Source organism: Falco cherrug, chromosome 13 (genome assembly GCF_023634085.1).
Source record: "Falco cherrug isolate bFalChe1 chromosome 13, bFalChe1.pri, whole genome shotgun sequence".
Classification (NCBI taxonomy): domain Eukaryota; kingdom Metazoa; phylum Chordata; class Aves; order Falconiformes; family Falconidae; genus Falco; species Falco cherrug.
The window spans coordinates 13,089,863-13,107,421 of record NC_073709.1 but is presented as its reverse complement, the minus strand read 5'-3'; positions in this window follow the sequence as shown (position 1 = coordinate 13,107,421).

Here is a 17,559-nt window from a genome sequence, read left to right as displayed (position 1 = left end):
GCAGCAGGAAAGCCTGGACCAAGGGGTTCATATCGCTTCTGGGGGTGCTCAGAAGGTTTGTACTGAAGGAAGTTCATGTTAAGGGTGCCTGTGTCCAGGGAGATGCCCATGGGGGCTGCAGGGTGCTGAGCACCCCAGCACCATGAGTGTGGGATGGAACAGGAGGGCAAAGCCACAGCAGCTTCCCCTGCCATCATTGTCTGCCCCGGGCCGGGGCCGGCTGCAAAGAGCTGGGGAGAGAGCAGTGGTTTGGGGAATGGGAGGCTGACTGGCACAGTTCATTTGGCTAATTGCAGAGAAAGGGAAAAGGTAATTCAATTAGAGTCTGAGTGTGCATGCGAAGGGGACAGGGGACGGGAGGATACCTGAAACTATTGGGCTTCCTAATCTCACTGATAAAGGCAGAACAAGATTTAGTTTCTCAAAGCTGAAGTCAGCCAAGTTTAGCAAATGTCAATTATAAATAATTATAAATAATTAATGACAATTAGGTGAGAAAGTCTCCAGCACTCATGTTTCTGCCAGGCACAGACCATTGCTCAGGCATGGATGGAAACTGAAGGTCTCAGCTGCTGACCAGGAGCCCAGAGCTCATGTCTCTGCAGGTTTGTGATGGACATTTGAAACCAGGATCAAGCCTTTTGGTCAGTCCTGGTTCGGACACTGTTTGCAGTCACAGCTGAAAGTTAGTAGAATCATCATCAGGGCTGTAGGGACATTCTGTGGCAACTAGAGCAATAGTGTTTCCTGACCCCAAAAAAATCTCCTTGCCTGTTAAGTAATAAAATGCATTAAAAAAATTGCCTAGTGATGTTCCCTCCCCTCTTCTCTTTTTTCATTAAACAGTTATGGATCGTACAGACCACAGTAGTTTACTATTGAAAAAGCAACCCCTATGTCAGAAAAGTAACTTAAACTTTATTTCCCTTTTATACTGAATAGTGGGAAGCCTAATGTACACTGTCCAACTGGGTGTGTTTGGCTGTTCTTCAACCTAGAACAAGATTTAGAAGATGAAAGTGGAGCTTGGCTCAAGATCAGGTGAATCAGCACAGTTATAATGCCACAAAATGGCCTGCAGGACGGCCTTCTCTTCTGTAATTATACAGGATTTTTATGCCATACAGGCAAAGGAAGTAATTTAATTTATCTGTTCTAATTAAATGTGATATTAGGAAACAGTGATATGTCTGTTTAAAATATGCTTTAGGTTCTTTTGGTGAGAAAGCAAATGGGCTACTGCAGCTACCATGCTCTAAATTGACTAACGTCTCCGCTAATGCTCACGCTCTTAAATGTTGTTTATGTAACAGACTCTAATGGCAGGTTTGGGACGATATCTGGGATGAACCATCACACAAAGGACTGGACTTAGAATGCAGGTATTTTGCCCCACCTTTTTATACTGCATGAGGTTATTTTGCCACCTGTTGCAAGTCACCTGGAGCAAACCCTCATATCCATGAAAATGAAATTAAATGCAGTTATCACAGAACCAGGACCAGTGAAGTTACTTGGGCAAATTAATTCCCCTAGACTGGAGTGGAAGCCAGGTCTGGCCCACATGTGACTGTGGTCTCATTTAGCTGGGAAACAGTAATGTTTCCTTGGAAGGAGTATGTGAAGCTGGGATTCAGTGTTTCTTTTCTCATCTGTTGGTAAATGCCTGATGATAAGAGTCCTGTCCTTGGATTCAAAAGCCAAGGTCAGCCCTGGGCTGTTACGAGAGGGTGTTAATGGGAAGAACTGGAGAGCAGGAGCATTGTAATGAGTGAAGGAAAAGGATTTAGGAAGTTAAATTGTCAAATACTGATCAAACAGGGAACAAGAAAATGCATCAAGTTCTCCCATTGTGCCTGTCTTATCGAGGGCCAGGACAAGTTTAGGAATATGTGCACCCTAACACAGCACTATGTTTTGCAGGTGCTTTCTCATATTTTTATGTGTGATTTTTTTAAAAGGACAGGGAATCTTAAAGCCTGTCCCATCCGTGAAAAGGACAAATGCTTTTGAGGAAAAAATGTTTTTCTGCTTTGGGTGTTTATGTTATGAGCTGGCACTGTTATTGCGTTATGTATCATTGGTTTGTAATGGTGTGAGTCTTGCAGAAGGACTTGACGTTCCAGCTATTTAAAATGAGAAAATATGCTGTAAATTGGACTACAGCTTTTTGCTGAGGATTAGAGCTAGGCTTTGGGGGAGGAAAGAAAGTCTGTGCAAGCTTTGGTCCTGCTGACAGTGGCATCACACCCAGGGAGCTGTCCCCAGCTCACAGCTTTGCCTGGGAACATAAAATGAAGATAAAAGAGAAAGGGTGTTACCTGTACCATCCAGGAAGGCTTTGGCAACGTTAGCCTGGAAAGCTACCAAGGGAAAGTGATATTTCTGGGAGAAACTAATGGCTTACTCAACTCTAAAACCAGTGGTACTAATGACTGGTAGAGCAGGGCATCTTGATTATGTAGCTGAACACTTTTTGCTGATGTGATGGGTTCACCAGGGCAGAGCCTGTCCCAAGTCTTACTGGTGAGTCAGGAGAGTGTTGAGGTGTGTACCTCTCTCTGACCTTCAGGAAAGGGGTGAATAAACTGTCAGGTGAAACCCCTGGGCAGGTGCTTGCTGGCCATAGGGTGATGCTGCTGGCAGGTGCAGGGCAGGTTCACTCCCCTGTGCCACCTGAGAGGACCCCCAACTCCTCCCAGTGCCCTTTGTGCTCTGCTCCCTGGGGATAAAAGGAAAGGTACCCATTTTCAGCTGCACTCCGTACCCTGCTGTGGCTGACATGTTTCACCTGCCACTGCCAAAAACTGAAGTGCTCAGGAACTCAGCAGCACCTCCCCTGATCCCCTGGACCACCAGTGAGGGGCCCTGGGGCTTGGACAGCCTTTGTTATTTATTTTGAGAGAAAAATACACAGCTGTGATTATGCTGTAGGCTGGTAGCAAGAACAAGGTGTCTTCTGCCGTCGTCCTTGGGCTTGGGAGAGGTGTGGCTGTGGGCAATGCAGGATTTCAGTGCTGCCATTTCCTCAGCACAGCAGCTGGTGCCACCAACGCTGGGAGTGAGATGGTGGCAATTGGGATGATGGCACATGGCCCAGCTCGTCATCAGCAGTCTGACCCCAATCCTTCTCCCCCAGAGGGGCTGAGGTATTCAGGAGTGAAGATGGGAAAGAAGACTGTGAAGGAAGGAGGCAGCATGAGGAAAGGGAGAGAAAAGATGGGGCCAGGTGAGAGGAAAAGGCAGGTTGGTTATAGGAAAGGAGAGCAGAGACAGGATAAAAAGGCAAGAGGGGAGTGGGAAAGAGGGACAGGGGTGTGACTAGAGAGATGCTTTAAAAACCTAAAGGACAGGGGAGTTGTCCTGTCCCCTTGCCAGGGGCTAGGAGAAGGAAGAAAACTGCTTAGGTGGGTTCATGGCCACTCCTGCACCTCTGTAAAACTAAGGCCGAGACATAAAATCATAGAATCATAGAATTGTTTAGGTTGGGAAAGACCTTTAAGATCATCAAGGTCAACCACTGACCCAGGGTTGCCAAGCTGCCACTAAACCACGTCTCTAAGTGCCACATCTACAGGCCTTTTCAATACCCCCAGGGATGGTGACTCCACCACCTCCCCGTGCAGCCCATTCCAGCGCCTGACCACCCTTTCAGGGAAGAACTTTTTCCTACTATGCCATCCAAACCTCCCCTGGGGCAGCTTGAGGCCGTTCCCTCCTGTGCTGTCCCCCATCACCTGGGAGAAGGGACCGACCCCCCTGCCCACAGCCCCTGCCAGGAGCTGCAGAGAGCGATAAGGTCCCCCCTGAGCCGCCCCCTCTCCAGGCCAACCCCCCCCAGGTCCCTCAGCCGCCCCCCGTGAGCCTGGTGCTCCAGCCCCGTCCCCAGCCCCTGCCCGGCTCTGGACACGCTCCAGCCCCTCAGCGTCCCCCCTGCAGTGAGGGGCCTGAAACACCCCAGGGTGCGAGATGTGGCCCCACCAGTGCTGAGGGCCCTTCCCCGCCGGGCAGTTCCCAGCCCCTGCCCCAGCCTGCAGCTGCGGGGGGCTGGTGTGACCCTCGGGCAGGGCCCGGCACTGAGCCCTGTGGAACCTCACCCCATCGGCCCGGCCTGCCCAGACCCCCCTGCAGAGCCTCCTGCCCCCCAGCAGGTCAGCGCTCCCCCAGCCTGGGGGCAGCTGGGAACTGGCTGAGGGTGCGCTCGATCCCCTCATCAGCGATAAACAGAACTGGCCCCAGTACTGGGCCCTGGGGAACACCACTGGTGACCGGCCGCCAGCGGGGTGTAACTCCAGTCCCCACCGCTCTCTGGGCTGGGCGGCCGGGCAGCTTCTTACCCAGCGAAAAGTACACACATCCAAGCCATGGGCAGCCAGTTTCTCCAGGACAGTTTGGTGGGAAATGGTGTCAAAGTCTTTACTAAGGTGTAGGTAGACAACATCTGCATCCTTTCCCTCATCCACTAAGTGTGTCACCTTGTCATAGAAGATCAGGTTTGTCAAGCAGGACCTGCCTTTCTCAAACTCATGCTGGCTGGGCCTTATTGCCTGCTTGTCCTGCACGTGCCACGTGATGGCACTCAGGCTGATCTGCTCCATAACCTTCCCCAGCACTGAGGTCAGGCTGACAGGCCTCTAGTTCCATGGATCCTTCTTCTGGCCCTTCCTGTAGATGGGCATCACACTGGCTAACCTGCAGTCTTCTGGGACCTCTCCAGTTAGCCAGGACTGCTGATAAATGATTGAAAGTGACTTGGTGAGCACTTCTGCCACCTCCCTCAGTACCCTTACATGGATGCCATCTGGTGCCATAGACTTGTGTGTGTCTAAGTGATGTAGCAGATTAGTGACCATTTCCCTTGGATTATGGGGACTTCGTTCTGCTCCTGGTTCCTGTCTTCGAGTTCAGGGGGCTGGGTACCTGAGGAACAACTGGGTTTGCTATTAAAGACTGAGGTAAAGATTTCTCCCTGCATAATCTCATTATATCCTTGTAGTCCTCCTGAGTTGCCTTCCCCTTCTTCCAAAGGTCATAAACTCTCCTTTTCTTCCTGAACTCCAGCCAAAGCTGGAGTCCTGTTGCAAGCGTTGACGTGTTTTTTGTCTCAGCACCTCGCTTAATCCCTCCATCCCTCAACTCCCACCTGAGAAACTCACCCCTTTGTGCTTCAGGCTTTGTGGGAGAGGCAGCTGCCTGTTACATGCTCTTGGTGGGATGACACACAAGGGTGAGCTGACGGCTGGATGCCCACCTTGTAACTGGAGAGAGCCAGATGACATGGTGTGAGGTGGGCTGTTAGAATGTAAAAAGGTGTGTGAGAAGAAAGACACTAGTTGCCATCAGCTAAGTAGGTGTTTTACACCCACTGTGAGATAGTCTGTGAGGTGCTGGGGCATGAGGTACGTGCCATGAAACATCTGCAAAAGAGCAGTGCCAGGAATCTCAGAGCTCCTCTGTGCAATAAGCAAAAACTGCTGGAAGCAGAGGTTGTTCTCACATCTCCGTGCTAGTGACACAGCAGCTGGGACTCTGTCTTGTGGGCCAGATCTGACACCCAAGTGTGGAAATAGCTTTCCTATTCCCCCTCCCCTGCGGCAGAAGGATCAATGGCACAGGGTGCAGGGCTTTCCCAGGCACCCAAGTGAGAATCAGCTGTAGTGGAAGAGCACCAGGGGTCTTTGTAGCCCAGGGGCCTTCCTTGTCACCTCCTCTCCCCAATTTCAGCTCTGCTCACAGATGCCAGTGAGGCCCCACTCGTTCCCCCCACTCTGATAGCTAGTCTGGATTGGTCACTTGTTTTCCTAGCCATCCTGGGCTCTCCCAGAGCCCGTGGCGTTCCCTTGCTGGCAGCTGTGGGTGTGTGGCACTCATGCCTGCGGCTGTGGGCAGTGCCTGCTCCTGGCCGCTTGCTGCTTCCTCTTCTCTTCCAGCCATGCTGTGTCTGTCCTGTTGGGTCTGTAAAATATCCTGCCTAATCACTTTCAGCTAGTTTGAATCTACCTTGCCATAGATACTCTCGAACCTGTTCACATATATCTTTCAGTAAGATTCATGTGACATACCAAATACTCTAATGAAATCCTGGCTTGTACAAAACCTTTCCTCCTCTCCCCATTCAGCTTAACCCTGTTCCCCAGATTACTGCTCTATTGCCCATCTCTGCTAACAGCATTAAAACATATGGGCTACTTCGTTAGCTCACTGTATGCACGTGCAGGCAATTTGCTAGGGAGACTCATAGCATTGCTGCTAGTACTCTAGTCTCCTGCTTTTAATTACACTTCAGTAAATCCAAAACACTCCTTCAAATATTTATTTCACTCTTTACTAATAGTACTTCTGATAAAAGACCTTCTTGTATCACCAGTAGGATGCAGGTTGGCTGTACCTGTGGTTTTATTTTTTTTAATGCCCTGCAGTGTGTGCTTTTTTTACCTCCATCATGTTAAGCAGAAGAGAGAGGCAGGAAATCTGATGTGTGGCAGACCAAGGGTTTGCCATCCTTAGGAGCTTCGGTCAGTTTGGCGCTGCTGTGGTCTTGAGAGCATGAGCACAGTGTTTGAGCGTGGCTGGGGTCTAGCTGATACTCAAAACCTGGGATTTTCATAGCCCCTACAAGGCCCGTAGAGAAGGGTAAAGTGAGTTCAAAATTGCAGGTACATATTTTATTCCAAAATGGTTTTGAACAATGACACTGTTAGCTGTGTAACCATACTTCAGTGGTCATAAACCAGCAGGGAAGTAGATAGTCCATCATTACTGTTCCCTGCCATGGACTATGCAGTAAGAAGCTGTGACAGTGTGCTCCTTGGAAGAGTTCTCCTACTCCTAAATTTTAAGTTTCATTCAGTGGTATGATCCCTCTGTGACAAGCATTTGACAAAGAAAAGGACCACTATAGCACCCAGTGGCCTTGCAAAGCCAAAGTGTTTTAGCAAAACCCAGCTTTGATGTGGCCAGTTGTAAAAATAAATTATGTTTAATTACTGAATCTTTCCATATAGATATGGGGTGTGTATATATACATGTACACACACATACATACATATAGCTTGCACATATTATTGTTTCAGTTTTCCTGTTTAGTTTCAGCTAAGGTACTGTTCCAAAAATTTCCCACCTTCTGCTTGGCCTTCCTTCATATGTAATAAGCATTTGTTGGTGTCTGATGGCATCTAGTTCAAATACCTAGTGAGATCAAACTTGGGAGCACATAAATGAGAGCCATAAGGCACTCTATAAAATAGCCTACACCTTTCATGCACTGGAATGGATGTTTGTCAGTAATGAGGCACTGCAATTAAATTAAATAAGCCTTGGCAATAGCTCTGCCATATCTGCCTGTACAATGCTCCCTCAGCAGCAACACTCCCATGGGAAATTAAATATACAGCCTGTGCATTAACCAGCCTTATTGTCTGGGTGCCTGCAACCAAGGAACCCTCAGCCCTGCCTCCAAAACAAAGCCCTGGTGGAGGGAAGGTTTGGGGCTTCCCTGAAATTTGGGTGCTAGCCCAGGAGTAGGCACTGTCCAAGTCCCAGCGACATGCCTGCCCTGGGGTGCAGGTGACCGTGAGGGGCAGGGACCTTGGCTCTTCCCCTGCATTGGCTCCCCTCCTGTGGGCTCTTCAGCCTGCAGCAGGCCATAGCGTGGGTATAAAGTGAATGAAATAATAGTAGTAGTAATAATAATAGCAGTACTAGTAATCATCATCATTAAACCAGTGAAAAATAGTACTGCCTTCCTAAGATGAAAAGGTCCTAAGGCAGGCTGTCCCTTTCTCGGGAGATCACTCAGTCTGGCTCTTCAAGTGGGCATGATGATCTTTGGTTATCCTTGTGGTGTGCTTTCCTGTTATCGGGAAAGTCATGTGAGCCTGAGGAGATTAAGGAGCATCTTGGTGATAACACTGGGATGAAAACTTCTCCCTTTGGCAAAACAGGCATCTGGGGGGGACTTAGTGCTTCTCAAGGATTTTTTGGATTAATGGCCACTGGTCACCCCACAATGATGTTGTGGGAGTGAAAGAGAGGAACCATTTTGCCAGCATGCTTTTATCTAACAGCACAAGGTGGGGACCACTTTCCATGTCCTTCTGAATCATTTGTAGTCTACAGTCTATGAACTACTCACTTGCTTTTTGTTGTCATAATGTAGTTTTTCTTAAGTGTTTACTAGCCTGGAGAGAAGAGATTAGCAATGTGTGAATGACTGGTTTCTAAATTCTTTGGCTGGGCAGGAAAAATGAAGGCACAATGCCTTCACAGTGGATGAAATATGTTGGTTCAACAACTCTTACTTCTTAAATATAATTTAGTCAAATTCAACTTCAGAGTTTGCTTTGGAAAACAAATCTTCTAAAATGTTTCCCAGATGTAATCAGCATTCTCAAATCTTCTCCCAACTGTTAGACTTGAGACTGCATTTTTTTATAAATAAGACATCTAAAAAATTGCTCAGATCTAAAAGTGATGCAACACTTCAATAATTTCTACGACAAAACCTATTAAACAGATTTGTGTTATTAAATATGATGGTAAGGGTGGCAACATGGTATTGTACTCCAATGTAATTAAGTTCTTTCAATTTTCCCATGAAACTTAGCCGCTTCAAAGTGTATTCTCAGAAAATGCTAACTTCTCCAAGCTGGGTAAATCACACCAGCGTGTAAGAGTCTCTGCATTATCCTCACCTTTATGTAATTAGGTATTTCAGAGACTTTTTTTTTTTTCAGGACTTCACCAAAATAGAACTAGGAAAAATCAAGAAAGAGGACTAGAAATAGGGAGTTCAATAATGAGAATCTTAATTGGAACATAAGACAGATGGAAAAAAAGAATAATAAAAGTAGTAAGGGAAATTAAGAGCCTTTCATCTGAAGTAAAAGTAGAGAAGACAATATTACCTAGAGTTTGAAAAGGAGGTATGTGCAAGGTGAGTTAGTACAGATATAGACAACTGAGTATGGTTCAGAAATCAGCTCAGCATCTTTTCCTAAAAGAATTACATGAAGGTATTTAAAAATATTCATGAGATAATTACTTTTACAGTGCATATACACAGGAAATGCTAAAATGCATCTTAGTTTGCTAAAGAACTCTAAGAATAGAATTAATGGACAGAACTATTAAAATCCAAAATCAAACCAGGTACTTCGATAAAAAAAAAAAAGTAATACAGAGAGTTGAAATAATCTACCCGTGTATAAGGGCTCCGTGTCCTCTCACTTCACTGCATCCTCAACTGAGCATTCGCCAGCGTGATGGGAACTGCTGACTCCTACCTTGTCCTCCAAACCACCTGGTATTGCCAGCTCTGGGGAAAGGGGAGTGGACTTAGCAGACTGTTCTTCTGACTTGCAGTGGTAATTCCTGCAGTGCCATTGCCAAAGGCAAAAAAACCACCCAAATGATCAGGGGACAGGGAGGCAGGGGTGTTGAAACAAAGGAAGAAAGAAAGAGAGAAAAGACGATGAAACAAGATTTTTCTTCTCCAGCTGGGCATACTATGAACTTGAAGAGACATCCCTACCATGGAAGCTTGCTCAGATGCTCAGCTGACATACACCAGCAAAGCTTTCCTGTCTCCAGTGAGGCTATTCTAGCTGAAACCAGTTCAGATCTCACCTGTGACATTTAGACTTCCCAATCAAGTCAAAGTTTAATACTACAAAGAAAGAGGAACGGTAAATGCAGCTTTCAGTTACTGTGGAGGAGCTGTAAATCTGTGCCCCATCTTGGGACACTGAGCTTGGGCCACCCTCCTCTTGGTGTGGGGTGAAAGACATAGGAACTGGTGTGCTCTTTTCAGCCTGGTGACAGCTGAGCCTGAAGAATGTCTTTTAGCAGCTATTAATTAATATAGTTAGCTAGCAAACTAATTAGTTAGCTAACTAATATGCACTGTTGCTGATCTCCAGAGAAAAATGCTTGGGCTTTGCCACCAATGGAACTAGCTGTTTTCTCCTAGTCTGAAGCCCAGCAGCAAATGAAAACATACGCAATGTAGGTAATCAGGTGATCAGAGCCCCAAAATAAAACAGGATCCGCTTCATCTGTGACCTGGGATATGGAGACATCATACTGTGAGTGGTCTGGACACACTGAATTTGCTAAATGAAACTCCTTTGCTGTTCATTTGTGCAGCTTCTTTCACCACAATTATCTGCTGTTTCAATATATTGCAGTAGGTCTTTTGTCCCGTCTGTTGGATCCAACAAATAGTGTCGTGATTGCAATGAAAATGGGTTATTTAAAGGAGTAAGCAGAGTTGCTGATAGAGGGGGAATTCCAAATACAGGCAAAAACATTTGAGATTGCTTTGTGGTTGAACAGGCAAGGGCAAAAAGCTTGTTAATAATAATCACATCATCATTTTCTTTAAAAACAGATTAGATTTTCATGACCCACAGCTTCAAAATTCTTTTAAAATAGACATCCTTTTTAGGTCTCTCTTTGCTTGTGGCTGGATCTGTTTAGCTAAGTTGGATGATATATTATCAACAAGTTGTGGGAGAACAAGCCGTTTAGTTTAAGATCTCAGAATATGAGATTTGCTTGTGTCTGGGATAAGGAAGTTATTTTGCTATTTTAGCAGAAGAAAGCATCCATCGGAATAAGGTATTCTGTCACCAATGGGGCCACTTCATCCCTGAAAAGCTATTGTTTTATAAATCACTGAATTTTGCCTTATGCAATTCATTTACTTAGAACTCCTGCTCCTTTGGGTCAGGACCATCTCTACTTAGGCCAGGTATAATTGAATGTGCACATATCTTCATTTTTATTTCTGGTGTATAAACCAGAAGTGTCTGTCAGCTTTTGAAAACAACTGTCTTTGCAGCTATGCTATCATGGCACACTGGTTTCATTTAATATTTTACCTATTCCTTTTAATACAGAATGCAGATCATTTATTTGTTACTCACTGAAACATCATCCTGAGTACATTCACAGCACATTAAATTCCTGTCCAGCTATGGTTTCACAGCACAAGGAGTGACTCTCGGTGCAAACCTATGCCCTGATGATCCCCAGCCACCAGCTAGTGATTTGTGGAGTTCTCCTTTTGGTCTTCCATGGAGATTGTGGCTGCCTCAGCCCTCTCCCAAAACCGGGGTTACCTAACATGGGTGACGTTTACCTTCAGAATTATGCTATGTAATTTAAATTTAGTTATATAATCTGAGGACACTCTTTATTCAGTTTTAAAAGTTATATATACCAGTTGAAGGTGGCGATAAACTCAATTAACTAGGCGATATAAACCTTGTTTAAATCAAATTAAGTGCATTTCTGCAGCAGTTAGCATCTATTTCATTAAATGTGATTAAAAACTGCTTGAGAGTTAAATTGGTATGACTTTGAATATAGATAAAGCCAAGGGAAAACAGAACTGGCAGCTGAGCCTGAACCAGACTGGAAAGTTTGGAGTCCTTCTTTGTGCACAGAACACCAGAGCTTTGTTTGTTTTAATTAAAACTGGGATCCTGCAGAATGTAATGGATGTTGTTTAGAAAAGCTGCCCTCTTGTTTCTGATAATTGGATTTTTCTAGCCCAGATTAATATCCTACTATGCCATTTCACTAGGTCTGAGAGGATTCCTCCACATAATTAAAAAACGAGTGCTGAAGACTAACCACCTCATTAAGATAACTTACAACAGCATCTTGGGTTCAAATAAGGAATTCCTTTCTTTTTTTCTGGAAAGAAGCCACAGTTTGTTTAGCCTGGCAGTGGCAAGGAACTGATTTTTCTGTATGCAAAAAAAGGTGTTTAAGCCATAACTGCTGAATCATTGTGTCGCAAGCACACAAAATTGGACTCGTAAGCTTTGACAGGGGTCTGGGGAAACTAATTTTGAGATAGTTACAGTGACCAAATTAAAAATATGATATATGTGAAAGTGTCAATATTTCCAGAGAACTTCTGGCACATAGTCTTACACCAAACAGAGACTGACAAACACACCTGCTTATATTTGATGCTAGAAATAATAGATATTTTGTTTATTCATCAACATGATATCATCTATTTGTGGTTTATGCTTAATATAGTATGTAGCAATATACCTAGTGCTGTTCATTAAGATGAAGGATTGCTTACTATATGATTAGCTGGTATTATAATGACAGATCTAATTCACAAGTGCTGTTTTTTGTTAGTTTCTGCATTTTTTTCTAAAGAATTGATACAAAAAACTTCTAATACAATTTAGCCCTGAGGAATATACAGCCTGGGAAAGGTGGCTAGCCTCTCTAGGAAGAAGCTGTTGGAAAAGCTCAGTGGAAACATATTTGTAGGCACTGGAGGAGAATAGGAGGAGTAAAAAGGTCCCTGTGTATGTTTAAAAAATATATGAAGATGATCAGAGCTGTATCAATGAACAGGGTGCGGGGGCCAAATGCAGTTGCATGTGCTTGTGCTTATCACATACGCAATCACTGAGGCTCTGCTTAAACAGGGTACTAAGGTACAAACCTAACTCAAACCTGAGAGCAGACGATGGTGCTGGCACACATCGAAAACTTTGCAGGCTCGCAGGGGCTCCCTTGCTTTGTGAGAGCTGGTTTTAGACTGAAACTTGTGCAGTGCATAGCTTTGCTCAGAACTTCTTCCCAGGGCAAAGTAAAATCCAGTAATTCCACATTTAGAGAAGTAAATGTTTGTGTCCACTTATAGAAATACATTCTTTTAAAGCAATATTTTAAAAAATTCTTATTTCTGGCTCTGATCATCAGCAGTACCTTGTATACTATGTATGTCATCTATCTGGACTTTTGTAAGGCCTTTGACACAGTCCTCCACAACAACCTTCTCTATAAATTGGTGAGATACAGATTTGATGCTGGACCGTTTGGTGGATGAGGAATTGGTTGGATGGTTTCATCCAGAGGGTGGTGGTCAATGATGTCTAGGTGGAGACCAGTAAGTGGTGTCCCCCAGGGGTCTGTACTGGGCCCAGTACTCTTTAATATCTTCATCAATGGCACAGACAGTAGGATTAAGCGCACCCTCAGCAAGTTTGCAGATGACACCAAGCTAAGTGGTGGATTGACATGCCTGAGGGACAAGGTGCCATCCGGAGCGACCTGGACCAGCTCAAAAAGTGGGCCCATGTGAACCTCATGAGGTTCAGCAAGGCCAAGTGCAAGGTCCTGCACCTGGGTTGGAGCAATCCCCCCGGTACCAATAGAGGCTGGGGGACGAGGGGATTGAGAGCAGCCCGGCTGAGGATTTGGGGTGCTGGTGGATGAAAATCTGGACACGAGGCAGCAGTGTGCGCTCGCAGCCCAGAAAGGCAACCGTATCCCGGGCTGTATCAAAAGCAGCGTGGCTGGCAGGTCGAGGCGGTTCATTCTGCCCAGCTACTCTGCTCTGGTGAGCCCCACCTGGAGTACTGTGTCTAGCTTTGGGGTCCCCAGCATAAGGACATGGAACTGTTGAAGCAAGTCCAGAGGAGGGCCACACAAATTATCAGAGGGCTGGAACATTTCTGTGAAGACAGGCTGAGAGAGCTGGGGTTGTTCAGCTTGGGGAAGAGACGGCTCCAGGGAGACCTTATCGCAGCCTTCCAGTACTTACAGGGGGCCTATGAGAAAGATAGGGACAGACTCATCAGGGCCTGGTGCAATAGGACAAGTGTAATGGATCTAAACTAAAAGAGGTTAGATTTAGACTAGATATAAGGACGAAAATTTTTTGCAGTGAGGGTAGTGAAACACTGGAACAGGTTGTCGAGAGAGGTGGTAGATGCCCCATCCCTGGAAACATACTGGACATAACAAATGCTGCTTAAAAGAATACAAGGAGAGCAGTGATTATATTTGCAAAACAGTGAGTACTGGCTGAAGGAAGTATCCTCACACAGAGAAGGGGAGTGCTATACTTAATTCTCAATTCAGGACATGCATTACAGTGTTGTAGTAAGGTAGGGGTGAGATGTTTCTTTCTGTATGACTTCTCTCAGGTGTTTTCTTCAGGCCATGTAGTTCCATGGAATATTTTTATTACTGTTATGGAGATTTTATGTGTTGGGTGAACTAGGCAGGTCCCAAAAATGTGTTTGAGAACACTTTCCTCCAGGTTTCAGTTGGAAGCTGGGAGGTAATGAAGGTAGTAGGTACCAGTGGGCACAGTGATTGTATCTGAAACACCTGCACATTTTGCCTCATTTTTTGAGGTATTTGTTTACAAGGTGTAAGAAGCTCATATCATGACCTTTTCTAAATAAAAGATGCAAGCTATATGCAAATTATATAAATTTTATCTTAATTCTGGGGATATTTTCTTGAGATTTGGGCGGTGTTGGTGGAATATTGTATGAGAACATCTGTTGGGGGCCAGCGCAGTAAGTCAGTCTAGCATGCTGCCTGCAGGGGTGGCATGCGGTAGGTGACTGAGGAGGAGGATAGGCAGTGAGGCATTTTCTAGGCTGCTCCTTTCCCTAGTAACCAGTTCTAGCTGTGGCCATTGGTGTGGTAGAGACTTCCAAGGCATAAGCTGTATGCAGGCCGTTCTGTTCAGCATATTATTTTGGATGCATCCTCTGCAAATTGGTTTAATCTTTCTGAAGCCATTTATACTCTGGCAGTCAAAATGTGCTGTGGGAATAAATTATTCATTTAACATCTAGGATGTCCCTGTTTCCTGATGTTGATGTGATTCCCGATTGCCTTGTGCTCATCTGCAGAGATTCTGGGGCATCACTGCCCAGGATTTCTCCACTTTCCTCCCAGCAGCGTTCAGGTTAAAGCGCTCACTGTTCTACATACCATGTTCATTTTCTGCACGCCAGACTGCCGCATGCTGACACATACCTGCCAGCAGCTATGGGTTTTGTCTTGGGAAATTCCAGGTAAAGATGATCCCCCAGCCTCTCACAGGTAACAGCTGCTACTTTTGCTCAAAGGGAATTCCCACTGACTTTGATCTGTAGGAGAGGACATCACCCCTGGTTTGCTTCACTACAGTGAGGTAACAGACATTAGCTAAAAAGTTTGTCAAGGACATGTGATAGCAGTTACTTCACAAGCAGCAGGCCATAATTTTCCACTACTTACCTTAGTCATACATGCTTTGCTCTTAACAGAGTTCCTCTCTATCCACCCCAGTGAAAGCACAACTGGAGTCTGAGCCAGAGAGCAGCAAGTAAGAACCGGACAAATCCCAGTTATTTCTCTGGTATGACCTGTGAAAATCTGCAGGCACGTTGTTTTAGCCTTTTTACCTTCTAAATATGCTGTCTTTGGTGCATGGGAAAGCACTGAGGCTTTTAAGAGGTCTGCTTTTCATTGCATAATGAAGAAATATTATTCACTAAAACAACAATTATTAGCTGCGCTTCCTTTGGGCGTGAGGCACTGGCCAACCTCCTGGGTTTATCTTATGCTAGGCACTGTAGAAACTTGTGGTAAGGCTGTTTGCCCAACAGAGCTTAACAAACATATCCTGAAAAGTGGATAAAACAAGAAAGGGAAGCTGGATGGACAGGGAAAGGGAAAGGAGGGTAGCAAATAGGGCATGAGGCACATAATTCCTAGTCAGCCTTGTGACAGAGCCGTTTACAATCTCAGTGGTCAAAGCTGCACTGATCATTTACACTAACTCTTCTGGACTTTTAGCATGAAAGTTTTGGTATTATGTGTCATTCTGGCCTGAGTAAGGCACAAGGATCTTTTCAAATCATTGCAATCCCACATCTGGTGTGTGTGTCAAACAGGCAGTCACTTCGGCAATGCAGCATCCTGCCTTCTAAGCATCAAGGAAAGATCCTGGGGATTGTGTAAGGGCATTTTCTCTGTGCAAACATCTGATAACATTACTGGAGAAAGACCTCTCATTAACACTAGGCCTATCGAGAAAGCCCTAAAACATTCCAGGTGCTTTCAGGAGAAAACAGACAACCAGCACAGAATTGAGTTGTTTTGAGTATGTACCCTAATTTTCAATTACTTGTCAGGTGCTTCCGTGCAGCGATACTTCTGCATAGCCACGCTCTCAGGTGAGCAGAGCTGCTAAGTGCAAGTGACCATTCCCAACGGCTCCAGTGCTGCACTGTTTATTCTCATTATACAGACAGAACTGCCACCGTGCTGTTGTCCTAGGCCTTGGAGAGCTTCAGAGGAGGCTTTGCCTCATGTTCCATGGGCAAGGCCACTATCTGGGGCCAGACTATCTGGTTGTGAGCCCCATCTCCATCCCAAGCTTGCTGTGTGGCTATCAGCAGGTCACTCTGGTTTTCTGAGTCAGATTCCCTCTCTGCTGAGGTGGAGACAGCAGTATTTCTGTACCTCACAGTGGGAGCACCCTTGATCTCTCTGGGCACGTTCTCTTTGTCATCTTATAAATTCTGTCAGAACAAAACCTGGGGATTTTCATCCACTTTCCTGCTGTGGTCGATTGGAGCAGTAGCAGCAGGTCCAGCCGTGCTGCTGGGAATCTGGCAGCCCTGGAGCTGCAGATGGCTCAACAGCAGCACACAGAGACCCACAGCATGCAGGCTGGGCAGTCATCCTGCCCACACACCACACCGTACCTCTGATGATGCCAGACATATGCTGTATAAGGTGCGCTGGTGAGCCCTATACGTTGTGGTACAAGTTTCTGAAATGCAGAAGCCCACAGCAGGTGCTGATCACTTTTTCTGTGCTCTGAAGGTCAATGTCATTACTGGGGTGCAGAGATGTGCTACTGCAGTCGTCCCGAGGTGTTGCAGCCTGTGGGCTGGTTCTGCTGAAAACTGATCCTCAACTGCCACCTGCTGAACTGGGAGGGACGATGCAGCAGAAATTCCTGCCTGCGTTCAAGGCTTCCTCACGCCGGGCCCGAAAGCAATCACTGAACGCCAAAATTCAAGCCGGTAGCCAGGGGGAGATGCTAAACAGAATGTCCCTGGGTTCGTGAATGAAGATCAGCCCAGGTCGTCAGGTGCCCGAATAGGAACGGGGGTGCTGACTTTAGAACCATGGCTTGACTTGCTGGGCTGGGGATGCAGCCAAGGACTCCGCTGAGTGAGAAAAACAAGATGTAGGTAACAGCTTATGATAATCTTTTACACGAGGTCATAGAAATAAAGCGCTAGTGTGTTACCTCTAGAAAGAGGAGTTCATCGGGAGAATTTTGAAATCATAAAGATGCTACTGCAGCATCAGCTCCAGAAAAAAAATAATCCTTTTGTCTTAAATAAATCCAATACCTACATGATATAAATCAAATTCAGCTCAAGCACAGTGCACCAGTACCTTAGAAGGCTGGATTTTGTTTGGGACCATGATGTTATGACATACTGTTTGCAGATCCTCTTAGTCATACCCTATTTCAACTGACTGTTGTGCAGTCTGCAATATATGCCACAGATCCTCATATTTAAAATCAAGATGCTTATTCACCTAGATCAAAACCTCTTCTTTACAATACCTATTAAAACAGGATCTAATAATTTGTGATGTCTGGAGTGTAATGTGAAGTGAAAAGAAGACTGCTCTGACCTAATTTATGGGTATCAGGTATGGTTTATTTTTGAAACAGTGATGGAGAAAAAGAATGAGAACAGGATA